The 15,192-nt window shown below is 37.9% G+C and overlaps 1 protein-coding gene across 1 annotated transcript in view; it reads left to right on the forward strand.

Moving 5' to 3' along the window:
* The first annotated feature begins 4,556 nt into the window (after positions 1–4,556).
* LOC102221345 (leucine-rich repeat-containing protein 4C-like) overlaps positions 4,557–15,192 on the forward strand; it is a 48,725-nt gene continuing 38,089 nt past the window's right edge. The window contains exon 1 of the mRNA XM_005811071.2: positions 4,557–5,566. The gene's annotated coding sequence lies outside the window, so the exon portion shown is untranslated. The remainder of the gene's footprint in view (positions 5,567–15,192) is intronic.

Consider the following 15,192-nt stretch of genomic DNA (forward strand, 5'->3'; position numbering starts at 1 on the left):
GTACTGCTCTGCAGGAAAGATGGTTTGATTTAAGGTCAGTTATGAATGAACCTAATACAAAAATCTACAAGGACCAGCTGTGTGCACCTACATGCAGTGCAAATTACCTCATGAGTGAGCTCAGTTTACTCAGCTTCTTAGTTTGTTTTTTTTAAATACTTGGAAATGCTTTTGACAAGCTTTGTTTTTAATTATGTGTGTGAAAAAAACACAGACTTCTATAAAAAATAACTAACATGAAAGTGAGGGAGCTGTTTTTATGTTTAAATAACAACTTTAACTTCAGAAAGTGGTTGAGATTTCTTTTGAAGTGGTGCTCTGGAAAGTCAATCATCAGTCTTTTTTTCATGCAGTCAATAGATGTCTGAAATATCTGTTAGAGGAAACATAAATGAGGGCTCAATGGAGCTATTTCTTTAGGTTAATTTCTGTCAATTTCAAATTAATTCAGTTTGGTTTATTTATATAGCTATCATTCACAACACATGTTATCTCAAGGTACTTTACAAAAAAAGTTAATTCAGAGAGATTCCACATCAAGTGGAATCAGGTACTTCAAGTACTTTCAAACTTGATCCTAGTTATTTATTAAACAATGTTGTCAAGTTTGATTTATTTTTCAAAATGTTTTCTATCTAATAAAACCAGAAGATTGCATTGTGACTTTCATTCACTCTTCTTGGATGTGCATGCGGCTGCAGTGGGAAATCACCTGCATTGTGTCTTTGAGTTTGCAGCAATCCTTCAGACAGAGAATATAAGGAACTATAAGATACCTGATGTATGATGGAGCTTGATTTTTAAGGGCTTTATATGTGAGAAGGAGAATTTTAAATGTTATTCTGGATTTAACAGCAATGAAGGGAAGCTACATTAAAATAATATGTCACTTTTTAATTTTCATCAGACCTCTTTCTGCAGCTCTTCCTTCTACTTAGCCATCACTTTTATATTTAATGGCTCTTTACATGGACATCCAAGGCTAGTTATGCTGAAGACTGGCATGGGCTGTTAAAATGGGTACAGGTCTATGTGAAGCACATTGCAAAACAGAATCTGCCAATGAGTAGCTATTCAATGCAAACGTGCATTGAACAGCAGCCTACATACAATATATCAAGACCCAAAAGGGTCTTCAAACTGTAATGTACGTAACCACTTGATAGTTCAGTGACATTGGTGTAAAGGTTTCAAAAAACATCAATCTTATGAGTCACTATAAATTTTTGCCAGAATTAAATGATAAATGAAGGGACATATTTAAAATTGATCCCAGTCTGAGTAGCTCTCCAGTGATAACTACCCTCTCTACAAATACATAACCACAGAATTATAAAAGGATGTCAATGAGATGCTAGGATGATATATCCTCCTTGAGTCATCAGCTGTACAGATTGCACAACTCTCTAGAATCACATTCAAATGAAAGATATTTCTTGTAGGGCTAAATCAATTATCTGAATAGTAAAGGAGTAAAAAACAACACATAATTCATTAGCAATTATTTGTGAATATCAATTAACCACATAAGTAACAGTTAGCCTTGCTGGTGCAGAAACTGTTAGGATGGTGTTGTTTAGTATGCTAGCTACTAATCCACCTAATCTACATGACAGTTGGAAGTAAACTGCCAAATTCTTGCTCATGAGGAAGGATAGATAGAAAGTTAATAACTAATTTTGATACAGTGTCTTACAGTTGGAAGTAAACTGCAAACTGAATTTGAATTCAGATTGAAATAAATTGAATTAATTTGAATTTTAGCTGAACTGGATTCTTAGGGATTTTGAAATAAGATTTAAGATCTGTTGCAGATTTCCGTTGTTTTTGGTTTTGGTTATAGTTCTATGTTTCCAATCAGAAAAATGTGTTCTTGTAAGATCAATATAATCTGATCTTACAAAAAAAGAAAAAAAAACCAACTCAGAATTGAAACAGGAAAAACCATTCAAACCAACCATGTCCTACACAATAAAGTAACATTTTCAATAACTCACACTGATTTGATCACTGTCAGACCAGCAGAATAAAAAAAATCACTGAATGTGATGCAAGAAAAAAAATGTCAAGAAGTGATATCATGCCATTAAATAAAAAAGATTCAACAATAAAAATCATACAAAGTGAATAGTATGTACAAATGGTTAAAGGATTACATGACCATTTGGTTGAGAGAGTCCGGTTGAGTTAAAATATACTTGGGTCTTGCAGCAGGTTAATGATCAAAAACACACCAGCAAGTTCACTTTAAAAAGACTTAACATTCAAATAAATAAAGGTTTTGGGCAGTTCTACACAAAATCCATCCATCCATTTTCTTTACACTCTTGTCTCTAGTGGGGTTAGGAGGGATGCTGGTGCCTATCTCCAGCTAGACATTTCAGGCGAGAGGCGGGGTTCACCCTGGACAGGTCGCCAGCCCATCGCAGGGCTTCTACACAAAATCTAGAATTAAATTAAATATAGACCCTGTAACATGACTTTAAATAGTTTCTTCATGTTCAGGAAGCCCCAAATGTGGCTGTATATGAAAAATTCTAAAGAGTAAAAAATGGGACAAAATTTCTCACAGCAGGATAAAAAAGTCACAACCACTCACAGCAAATGACTGAGAGCATCTGTCACTGCCAAGGATGGCAAAACCAGTTGTTAGGTGGCAATTACTTCCTCCTACAGGTTCAGTTTGCCTTGGATAATTTATTTTTTCCTTTAATGGATCAAATCTGAATTTGAAAACAACTTTTTGTATTTACCTGGATGGTCTATTTCTGACATCATCATTTGTCTGATGATTGGAAACATTTTAGTGTGGCAAAAGAGCTCAAACAGAGAAGATCTGTATATGGGGCACTGAACTCTATAAACATGTATGAGAAAAGAACCTGTTTCCGAAATGCTTTGAGATATTATTTGTAGTAATTTGGCTCTATACAAATAAAATGATTTCAATTGAATGTTGCAAAATTTGTTTTCAGAGATAAAATTCTGTCTGATATTCCTTAATGTTTTCTTCAGCCACCAGCATGATCACCACGAGGATGGTGTTCATGTCTGACAGTCCTTGATTGTTATTTTAGCAATACCTGTTACTCTACTTGTTTTAACACTGTTTCCAGTTTCTAATATATTTTGGCTCAAACTGTTTTTAATGGATGCATTTTATAACAAAACACTTTTAAAACATGATCCCACTTCACTCATCATAGATGAGGAATCTGAAACAAAGAAAACAACACAGATGGGGGCAGCAGATAAAAATGCTTCATAACAAATCTATAGTTATTGAATCTGCTGTCTGATACAGTTTTACAATTAGTAATAAGTGAGTTAGAATATATCTTCTAACTGATTCCAGTTGTTGGCAAGCTGGTTATGTTTTGCATAAGAATGACAGACGACCAAACCCCATACCAAGCACATTAAATAACAATGCAGCAGGTGCATCATGGAGTCCAAGGATCACAGATCTAATCAGACTTGTAGTTTTAATTAAAAATGACTAATTAATCTTTTCAAGACAGGCATCATGTCTGGAAGCCACTGAATATGGATAGACAGGGGATCAGTTTTGCATTTCAACAGTGTGGAACAACTGAAAAGAGTGTAAGGACATCTGACCGTTAGATATATTTTTCGTTTAAATTTTTTTTTTTTTAATGGAAGGCTAACTCCCTTGTATGGTGAAGATGTGCAAAAACTCCCACTCATCTGTCTTTTAAATTCTTAGGTGATCAGAAACATTATGACAGGTAAAAAATTAATCTTTCTCTTTTTCCCAGTTGAATTATGGGCCTTATTGGCCTCACAGTCCAGGAGGTGTTCTAACACATGACTGATTTTTGCTTCATTATGTCTGCTAATGAGACAGGCTGTTCTCAGTTCAAATGAAACCTCACTCACTTCTCTCTATCTTCAATTCACTTAAGCTCACCTTCAGGGCAACGCCAACATGTGTGCCTGGGTGCTCTTTGCAGTGGGTGAGTTTTCTCCCTTTGTTATGTGTTTTTTTTCCTCCTCTGTCTCAAAGCAGATTTCAGCCCAAATGTGTTGCATGAGATATTTGTAATTAAAAGCAACCATGTTTAATGAAAAACGGCAGCGGAGGTTATGTAATGGTCTCATAGCCTGAAACTAAAGATATAAAATGATAGATATTTCTGATTTTGGTGGGCACAAGCATCTGTCAGTGCTTAACGCGGAGGACTGACAATACCCCTACATGTTGAGTGGGAATTTATTTGAGGACGGTGACTGTGGAGATAGTCCGTTTTAGATGACTGAATAGAGAATAACGCCTGTAGGTGGCAACCATACCTCATCGACAACTGAAAAGCACGCGCACGCGCACTCCAGGTACACACAGGCGCATTTCCAACCCCATCAGATCCGTGCTTTATACATTAACGCTATTGATCCCCGATAATTAATGACTGCTGTGTGATTTAAATGGGCAGCGAGACGGGAAGCCAAAGTGGTCAAAGTTAAAGTGGTCCCTGGGCAATAAGGGGACCAGCGTGCACGCCAACACATGCGCAACAGACACACACGCTAGTGAGTCACAAGCGCGCACGGCAGATCTGCGCCCGGAGACGATTTGAGCGCGCTCGCTATTCAAGTCATGGACGGCAGCGAGCTGGGGGACCATTAGGAGCCGCTGGCAAAAAGCCGCTTTATTCGCAACACACGGACGTTGCAGCCTAAACAGCGCGGACTGGACCCACGCTGCCTGACAAGCGGAATTATCACCAATGTGATCAATAAACCGAACGGCTTTGACAGGGGGGGGATTGAAAAATCTCACCCCGTACAATCTTCCCCATTTTACTTGACAGAAACGCTGTGTGCCATATGCTCTGCGAATTTCAGAGCAGCCTATGGCAAGCCATTTGTCCTGATGCGGAGCGTCTGATGGTTGCAGTGGGACGGCTATCCTCAATTTTATCCAATAGGCATTCTAAGGTTTTTCTGTGTTGGAGGCTTTTTTTTTCATCTCTCGCTGCGCTGACCTTATTCACAAGGCTTTAAATAGGTAAACGTTGACTGTCATGCAGTAATGAACATCTGACTTGGGAAAGCCATTGACTGACAGGTTTTTCTTTTCACTTTATTTTTTGTGTGTCTGTTTTTCTTTTGGCAAAATTTTATTTTGTGGATTCGCCTGGGAGGCTTTTTTAGGGTGAGAAGCGGCCTGTATACGGACTTCACTCCCCCCTTTAAAAAAAAAAGACAACAAAAAAACAACAACAAAAAAAACTCTGCAGGATTTTCCTCCTCCTCGGTCCAGAGGAATACCTTCAAGTCCGGGAGGCTACTGCTTCTCCTCTGTGGGTTTAGAATGGTGACCGCACCGCAGATGAACGCAACTCTCAGAGTGTTTGGCGTTTTTCGCAGGCGAGCATCTTGACTTGTGATCGAGAGAGACGCGGACTGCAGCAGCCTCCAGCCCCCCTTTTCACATGGAGATTTGTGTCTCGGTGGTACTGCAAATCTTGAAAACGTGGACGGGGGCCCTGATGAATTTTCCTGCTCTGCTCTCGCCCTCGAGTTCTTTTATTCGAAAAAATGCGTAAGTATTTCATTCAGATTTGCTCCGTTTATCCCCTTTTTCGGTTGTTCGGAACTATCTACCATCGCCACTTAAGCTCCCGATTGGCGCTTAGTTTGTCCATTTACATGCCAAGAAATATACTTTTTGCGTCTTAATTCTGTCTGTGTAGAAATGTTCAAAAATCTGTCGCATTCTCTCTCAACGTTGAGCTTTGTTTTGTGCTTCAATGGCTGTGACTGACATATAGACATGTAACGATAAAGAAAAGGAGATTTGAGAGGTAACTGGTGCAACAAATTCTCTCTTTGAGCGCTTTATAGAGACCGTGAGTCTGTATTAGTCCCTGTTGCCAGTAGGACATTACTGATAGAAAAAGGCCTACGTCATATGGTAATTCAAATTCAGTTCAGGTATTCTCAGCATACACGTTTGCAGCAAAAGGGGCGCCGGATTGGCCAGGTGAACTGGCTGGTCCATGTGAAGGGCGCTGTGAGTTTGAAGAGCAGAGAATCATGTTTTAAACAAACAAACAAACAAAAAAAAAATCTTCTCCCGCATCATCCCGAATTTCATTGTGTCTTGTCTTGTTTTGTCCTTCTGCGTCCTGACCGTGTAGCGAAAACAAAAACCTTAGTCAAGCCACCCATGGGTAATGCACCTCAAGCAAAAAAAAAAAAGGAAAGCTACCCCCCCCCCCCCTCCAAACGCCCACCCCTCCCTACCACAGCTTGAGAAGGTTACCCACAAGTACAGGTTGCTTTTTGAAATGTAAAATGTCAAGTCCTAGAATTGTTGCTTTGGCAATGCTGCCTTAAAGAAAAGAAAAAAGAAAAAAAATCTATGTGGGAGCTGTCCATCAGTGTGTGGTGCTGAAAATGCTTTGCTTGAAGTGGCTTGAAGAGAGTCCTGCATTTAGAGCTCTGACATTGCAACTGAAATTGCTGCTGCAGCCAAAAGCTTTCCACTTAAACCGTAACCGACTGATCCTCAAGTGTGCCCTACCATATTCACATCTGGCGATTTTACGGCCAGCCTGTAAAATGAAGGACACGCTCTGAGTGAGGAGGGCTGGTTACCACGATATTTGCATGCATGTATGAGCACAGCTGACACAATCTGCAGTATCTCCATTTAAAGCTGGTTTAATTGCCTCTTTGAGAACTGAATTGTGAGGTGAGTTTTTTGTGTATTTAGGCAAATGAGTCTGCCAGGGCTTTAGATTATTACCCATGTGAACATTTATAATTTAGAATGACAGAAAACACAAATTGTTTGCCATTTGGGGCCTGAAGATGCTTCATATCTTGTTATTACATGTGTCACAATTTATTTTGTACCCTATTCGTACAAATAGGCTATAGGATTTGTTCAGTGAGGCTTTCTTTTTAACAGTCTACTGACGGATTTTCAGTTAGATGAATTAGAAGTGCTAACACTAGGACCACACACCTGTTAGTCTCTCAGTAGGACAATTGGCCACCTGAGGAGCCACACTGAGCTCCTAAATGTTCTTGGGGGGAAAAAATGAAGTTCGCTGAAGGGTTGTGTGCCAGCCGAGTTTCTGAAATAAGCGTTGTGTTCTGCTTGGTTGAGAATTTTCAGCCATTAAGTGTGGAAAACATGAGTTCTGAGCTTATGCAGCAGCAACGGCGGTTCTTGTCACGGCCTTTGAGTTTGCGAGTTTATCACCTTGTTAAATTGTTCAGTCATCAGGAGAGAAACAGCAGAACACAAGGAATGTGATCGCCCTGACAAACGCTGTGGAGGTTTGGCATTTACCTGCCTGCCAAGCAACTGAATGGAGACAAACCACACTAGGGCTGCTCACTACAGCAGCCCCGACAGAAGCCCTCACTGTGGGAAATGAGCACTTGGGTGAATGAATTTCTCTTCATGCGTGACACACATGTAGTCAACCACTGGTAGAGAACAGGGTGAACGGTGACTCATCTATCCAAGGTTTTTTTCTGTGTCTGAACATGGTTTTAGTTCTTGCATTACTACTCAGGCAAAAAGGGTAATTTATGATTTCTGCAATAACATTCCTCCATAAATTTCTTGTGATATGTTCTATCTTTACTCCTGTGACACATAGTGTGACACATTTGTCTAATCTATTTTTTCTTGCTTTTTGGAAAACAACATGAAACCTTGTTATTTATGCTGTCATCACTCAACACCATTATATGTGTTAGAGTCTTCAACTAAGTGTATTTTAACAATCAGCCCTCTTTTGATATTGCTTCTTTTTTAAACAGAGCCACAGGAGTCTAAATAATGAGCAACTGGGTCTGCCCAGGGTTTTCACACTCAACGCTAAGCCTGCTGGGATGTTAATCATCAAGTAATATTTAGGGCTGGTTGCTCACATGTGCAATTTTCTTTGTTCAGATGTTGAATAAAGACTCATGCAAATAACAATTCTTTGCTAAATCCGCCCAAGATCCTCATGTCATAGAGTCAATGACATTAAGTTAAAGACAGATTGCATGTGGTGCAGCCAAGTCTCAGTCTAATTTTAGTTTGACATTTTCAAAAAAAAAAAAAAGAAGAAGAAAGTCTGATGATTGTACTTGCTCAGTGCCTGGTAGTGATGGTTTTGGTATGTGTCAATGAATAATTTTATGCTAATCATTGGTCTATAAAAGGACAAGGAATGAAAAATGATACTGGTGATTTATCAAGTCAACTTCAATATGAATTTGGAAAGGAGGGCACAGATAATCACTGGTGCAGGCCCGCCCTTTCCCCACCTGCAGCTGGTTAGCTGACAGAAAGTTAGATCTTCACTTCCCCTGCATTTAGAAGAAGGACAAATCTATCAGTCTGTCTATGAGATAGGTTTTGTAATAATCAATATTTATGTGATTTGTTAATGGCAGTGAGAGGTACAAGTGATTGTTCTTTTAAAATAAAGAAATGATATAGTAAAACGTTTTTGTTTAAAAATGTATGAAACTGTTATTGTTAGTTAAGTTTAACATCTTTAAGAAATTCCTACCAGCCACTGCCTAAAAATGCATAACAGGCCTGGACGATCTATATGTACTAAGATTTTGGAAGGTGTTTCAGGACTGAAGCAGTATGGTACTGTACTCATGGTTTACATTTTTTTTAGAGAAATGTCAGAAAAAGTGACAAAGTCAGTTTTTTTCGTTGAAAGAAGTGTAGTATAACTGCCACACACCCACATGTTTCTGACCTGTGACCAAGCTATGAAAAGGTGTAACATGCTGAACAATAAGCATTCAAAAATAATATTAATAGCATTATTGTTGTTGTAATAATCTGTAATCAATATCTTCTTGTTTTAAAAGAAAATTAGATCACATAACTTTTTTAAAGAGGGTGGCATTATGTAAAAATCATCTTTTTAAGTTGTATATCATGTTATAATGTTATTTCCTCATCAAAGCATACCCTCAGTGTTGCTTCCAACTAGTAAATGGCACAATGGGAATGCAGGTTGTGCTGAAGGCAGAATGTTGGGAAGAGCATGAGCTTCTTAAAGAGACAGAGGCCAATTTCAAGTTGTCAAATTTATTTTTGGTTATGTTTGATCATATACGGCATCTTTATAACAACTGTACTTAACATAGTTACTTAATTGTGCCTTAAAAGGGGCAATCTGTGTCTTGAAAATACATACAACCCCTTTAAGTTACTGCAATACTTTGAAACTGTGGTATTTTTACTCAAGTTTATCAGAAAGTGAATTTCAGTACTTCTGCATACTAAATATCTTATAATAATTATGACAATAACAAAATTTTCATTTTAACACAACTGACCTTGGTCATAATTATCTCTGATTGTAGTTTTGCATGCACTCTGGCTTTTTAAATTTTTTTTTTTTTTGCTGAACGGTGTGCTGTGCAGACTCTGACTGTGGATTAATGCCTGATTTTGAAAGCTTCTGGTTTCAGCCTGTCAACACCAAAGAAATGCTGATTCATTTCCACGGTGCTCCGCATTACACTTTCCCAGCTGGTGACTGATGGTGGCAGTCAGAGTTTTTGAGGAATATGCTTCAAAATATGTAGGACCTGTTTTGTTGTTTCATCAATTCACACTGTTGGCTCATGATTCTGAATATCTCAGCGGGATTGAGGACCCAGGATGAGAGTGGGGCTAATTTGTGTAATTTGTGTCGCGTGTTCTGTCTGAATAAAGTGAAAAACAGCTCAGCTCAAAAAAGGTTTTTTAAAAACGTATATAATATGGAAAAATGACTTGCGTTTATGTGTATATTTGAAGTATGCGTCCTCGTGACATAAAGAAGTGAGCGGAGAAAACCTTGAGATTGGACTGACTTCCAGCCAGCTCCATTTTGATAGATTGCTCCTGCTATCTTTCCAGTAGTACCTCTAGAAAACATGTGTTTGTGTCGAGTCAAGAGACAGGGTGATCTCAGTTGGACCACTCGGGTGTGAAAGAGTCCAAGGCATGCCAGGCTGGAGAGAGACTTAGTGTTCACTGTAGCAGCTTAAGTTATGCCTTTGTGCACCAGAAAGGGGATTATTCTCTGAATCCTGCTCTGTGTCATTCACAATTTTGCTTTTCCAAATCAACAAATATGAGCGTGGTGATGGATGAAGAGATGATATTCACTTACTGTATGTGGTATTTCATTACAATTAAATGTGACTTGTGTGGAGCCGCTGCAGTGATGCCTGAAAAACATATATAACTCATGGCACAAATGTCATAATTGTTTTGACTGCGACTGTTGGTGCCTTACTTCACCATCTGTGTTGTGTACCATGTGTCTGCAGTGGCCTGCAGCAGAAGCCAGCAATCAACTCTAGCGAGACGCTCTGATAGAAAGAGTATTTTCAGTCGACAGGCACCATGTTTCTGCCTCTTCAGCAACCAGCCACTTTCTGCAAATGCCATAATGACCTTTTATAGATTTCTCTACAGATTCCCAACAACCTACACACATATACAGTTTGCAATAATGCACAAGTCAACATTATTTTCTGTGATTATATACTAGATATGGCAGTGTTGTGATGTGTGGCACAGCTGAGTTCTGCCCCCTGCTCTGAAGAATGCATAATCACAGTAAACAATACCCCAAGGGCAATTATGCTTTCTTTTTTTGCCATAACCCTCGTATTTATTTATTTATATGGGTTTCAAACTTTTATAAGCGTAACAACTTAAATGAAATCAGGACATATTAAAGCAGCAATGAAAGAAACACATAAAGCTGTTTTTTGTGAGTTACTCTTCGGGATGTGGAGAGATCTGAGCGCTCTGATCCCGAGCTGATAGCAGGAGATGCTGATTAATTAAGTTCAGAGTCAAAGAAATGTCACACTTCATCTTTCAGCAGTCAGCATGTTGTATTCTATTTACAAGTAAAAATGAGCTCTTAGATTACGTTTGATTATAATTATGCAGCAATGCAACATTTGTATTTACATGCAGTTTTTAAATTCACAATAGTTGAGTTACTTACAAGTTACAGTCAAACAATATTTAGCTGTAAATAAATATTTTTTTTGTAAGTGTCAGAAACAATCAATTTATTTTCTCAGTGTTATTATCTAAAAAAGAATAAATAAAAAAAATGGTTAGGCTGTGCCACATAAACACAATTAGCCAGTCAAAGCCATGAGTGGAATCATTATTATTTTTGCTAAACTGTACCACCCCACTGCAATCACTCCTTTTGCTTTCTGCACACCTGGAGGCTTTACAAAGGAGCAACAAATCAAAGAACATGTTAGATAGAATTAATTGGCCTGATTTGACAAATCTTGACAAAAAGTTAAGAGTTTTTTATCTTTTATTGTAGTAGCATAATCCCATGCTATCACCATTTTTAATCACATTTTCTGTTGTAGTTATAGTGACATGCTTAGAGGTTTCAATTTGTACAGCAAACTTTAATGTCAGACAAAGATAACCTATTTAGCACAAAAAGCTATTTTCAAATTATGAATTAATTGTCTATGGAAGAAATATATCCAAACCAAGCATTGCCTAGTTAGAAGTTAGTTCTCTCCTGAACCCGATATGTACTCTACCTCCTCCCATCAGTCATTTGCTGTTACTGGCAATTAGTCTTTTACACCACCGGGGAGGAATGTTGGCCCACTTTTCCTCGCAGAATTGTTTTAATTCAGCCCCATTGGAGAAATATGGGAATGAATGACCTGTTTAAGGTCATGTCACAGCAGCCCAGACAGATAAAAGTGTGGACTTAGCTTAGGCCATTTCAAAAACTTTATTTTGCTTTCTCTGAGCGATGGGAAAGTGAACTTGTGTTTCCTGTTTCATTAGCCTGCATAATGCAGACGCTCTTGAGCTTAGTCTCGCAAATTGATGACTAAATATTCTTATTCAGGGTTTTCTGATCAAGAGCAGAATAAGTGATGCAGTGAATATGACAAGTCATCAAGGATACAGGGCATTAAAAGATCTCTTTACCATCACATTACTGCTACTAAACAACTGTTTGATGTTCTTTTTCTGAAATATTGTTAGTTTCATGCTACATGTCAGAGGAGGCCCTCCTTCCAAAACGTTTTATTTTTTGTCTCATCACAGACTGTAGGCAATCATTAAGACGATTGTTTTACTATTTTGATAAATGTGAGACAGACCTTCGTGATCTTTAAGGACAGCAGAGGTTTGGCCTTGGAGCTCTCTCACAGCAGCCGTTTTGCCCAATCGCTCTAGTATTGTTGAATCATGAATCCTATCCCTAATTGAGACAAGTAAGGCTTGCAGGGTTTTGGATGTGGATCTGGGTTATTTTTGTACTTTTTTGATGAGTCAGAACAATTTTGGAGCGTTTCTGTGTACTGGTCAGTCTGGTAAGATTTCCCACTGCTTCTTTTTTTTTTCTTTCTGGTAATTTGCTCAATAAATTATTCTTAATTGCAACTTAAGAATAATTCATGAAAGTGTGAGAAAACAAACTAAAGTCTTTGATATGGCAACTAATTTTTCATAGTACTTTATCCATGCTGCCAATTATTTTTGCCAATTGAACAATATTTCTTCTGCTGCATTTCACATTGTAGTAAACACAGAGAGCAATCCCTGTATTGTCCAGTGTCCTTGGTCTTCTGTGTTGCTCTTTCCTCTCCAGCTCATCCCAAAGGTTTTCTGTGGGAATAAGGCCTGGAGAATTGGAAGGTCGTGGAGGAAGATCAGTTTTGTGTGTGTTGAGCCATTTCTGATTTGGCATTTTGATTTGAATTATTGTGCTGTTAAAAAAAACCCTCAATGACAAACTGTTTTTAATGAAACAGTCTGTAAAATTCAAAACTTTCATGGTATTTTATCAAATTTATGATATCATGTATTCTAGTAATGTTTCTCAGGAAGAGACATAGACCAACAAAATCAAGCATTCGCCATACTTATTATATGATGCTTTTCCACATGTCCATCCTTGCTCTTGCATGAAATATATATATATATATATATATATATATATATATATATATATATATATATATATATATATATATATATGTACTATCAACAGTGTTTATTGATGGAAAGCTCAGTTTAAATTTGATCTCTTTGCTATTCAATTGGTATTTAATCAGCTTTATGTATATCAAGATAGAAAAGGTATTTGAATAGTAGCTAGGAGAAATTAATCAAACAATTGAGCTATTCAATTGAGATATGTTGCATCACCTAGATTGTGATAATTAAATTACTCACAAGATAAAAAAAACAATATATGATTTTACTGTTCTATTTATGTTTCTTCAGTTTTGGAAAGGTTTCTTTCTAAAGGAGGACAGCAGCTTGAAATTGAAATACCAGACCTCCAGATGGAAGTAAAAATGTCTATAAATCTATTTCCCATTGCAGTTCTTCCTCAGTCCATCTGCAAGATCATTATGTTCTCTGCATTCAAGTTTTTGCCAAAATTTTGAAAATCTAGGACAGTACTGACTGTCTGTGGAGACTCAAGAAATACATTGCAAGATAAACTTTCTATAGCTGGTGAGAAAGCTGCTGGAGCTATACTGAAACTGTCACAGTCATATAAGATAGCTTTTATTGTAAAGCATGTTTTGATCTATAGTCCTGCCGGGACCTTATGAGATTTAATCTGAAATGTGTTGGTTAAACAACAAATCTACTCTATACACTACAAATGCCTCTAGCGTTGTGACCTCTACAGTTTTTTTTCCCCTCCCTTCATGCTTTTTGAAAATTGAAGTGAAATTGAAGGACTTTATCGATACTGCCAAAAATCAAAGCAAGTAATTCAGCTCTTGTGGTACTATTGTGATTTTGTTTCATCCTCTGCCTATTATAAACTAATTAATTATTTTCAGGCTATTAAAAAAATCTCAAACCTTGCTATACTAGGAGAGCAGGTTTTTGGATGACCAAGGTTAGTCAGATTGATCCTCAGCAGATTGTGTTTGTACACATCTCAGTGCCAATCCAGCAAGCAGTAGAAGTGATTTTTAATTTTTTTTGGCTGAATATTGAATTAAGAGACTGTTGAACAGACATTAGTTTTGCTGAAGCAGTGTGTGTAAAACTGTAAACCTTCAACGCCATCATCATTTTCTTTGTTGTGCGAAAATCTGAACTTTTCAGTGCTTTGGCTTTACCCATAACCCAGGGCTTTATGCACTAGAAATTTCATGGGGGATGCCCTAATGTGAGAAGTCATGGTTCTGCCTATAACATTTTGTGGTTGGGTTTAAAGTGCTAATTAGACTGAGACTCACAGAGGGCAGAGAGGAGAGAGTCAAATCCCACCAACAGTTTGTGCAGCACCTGGAAATACTGCTTCAAAACGAAACAACAAAGCAGAATCCAGCCAACACTAATGAGAGCGATGTGCGTTTTCTGCTATTTGATGCATTAAGTTGAACTCTACTGTAGGTGAAAGGAAGCCCTTGGAAGGGCTTTGCCTCATGGCACAGGCAAATCTCATTGTCTGCTTATCAGCATCGAATTTACTCCGCCTTACTGAGATATTCCCTTCGAGAATTAGGGATAATAACTGAAGTGATGACTGGCATGATGAGCCTGTATCTCTCTCATGTTCAGTTCCCCCTCCTCCTTCTTTTCCTCTCTTTCTAACTCCTCACAAATCTATCTAATTCCCCACATTTTGATGTACATTTTATCTCCTGCCAGTTCATTTGGCTTAGATGTCTGTGAATATCTTAACACCGCTTAGAGTTATGCACGCATGGACTTTCATGTTACAACTTATGAGGAACAGACAAGGATTCATGATTCATGGTGGGAGTTAACTGAGTCAGTGTAAGAATGAAATTAATATCTAGTTCATTACTGCTCTGGCGAACACCACAGAGTGAAGTTACTGCAGTCCACTAGATTGGCTTAATTGGCAAAGATAAAGGCCCAGTAACTGTTGCCAAGACAAACACGACTAAAGCGAGATGGGAAATTGCAGGGATGACAAGCTTGTCTCTTTAGCGTGTTGTTCCTCAGCTACATCTTTACCCTTTTGTGTTAACACATTTTTCACCTGTACTGTTTTGTGACATTTGAGGGACTCATAAAACACTGCAAGAACATCAAGTTCTATTGTGATGCTCAGATTTTTGGTGTAACTCCCTGGTTGAAATAAAAGATTGTCCTCCTCAATTACTAAATAAATAAAGGGAAAAGGG

Source organism: Xiphophorus maculatus, chromosome 4 (genome assembly GCF_002775205.1).
Source record: "Xiphophorus maculatus strain JP 163 A chromosome 4, X_maculatus-5.0-male, whole genome shotgun sequence".
Lineage (NCBI taxonomy): Eukaryota > Metazoa > Chordata > Actinopteri > Cyprinodontiformes > Poeciliidae > Xiphophorus > Xiphophorus maculatus.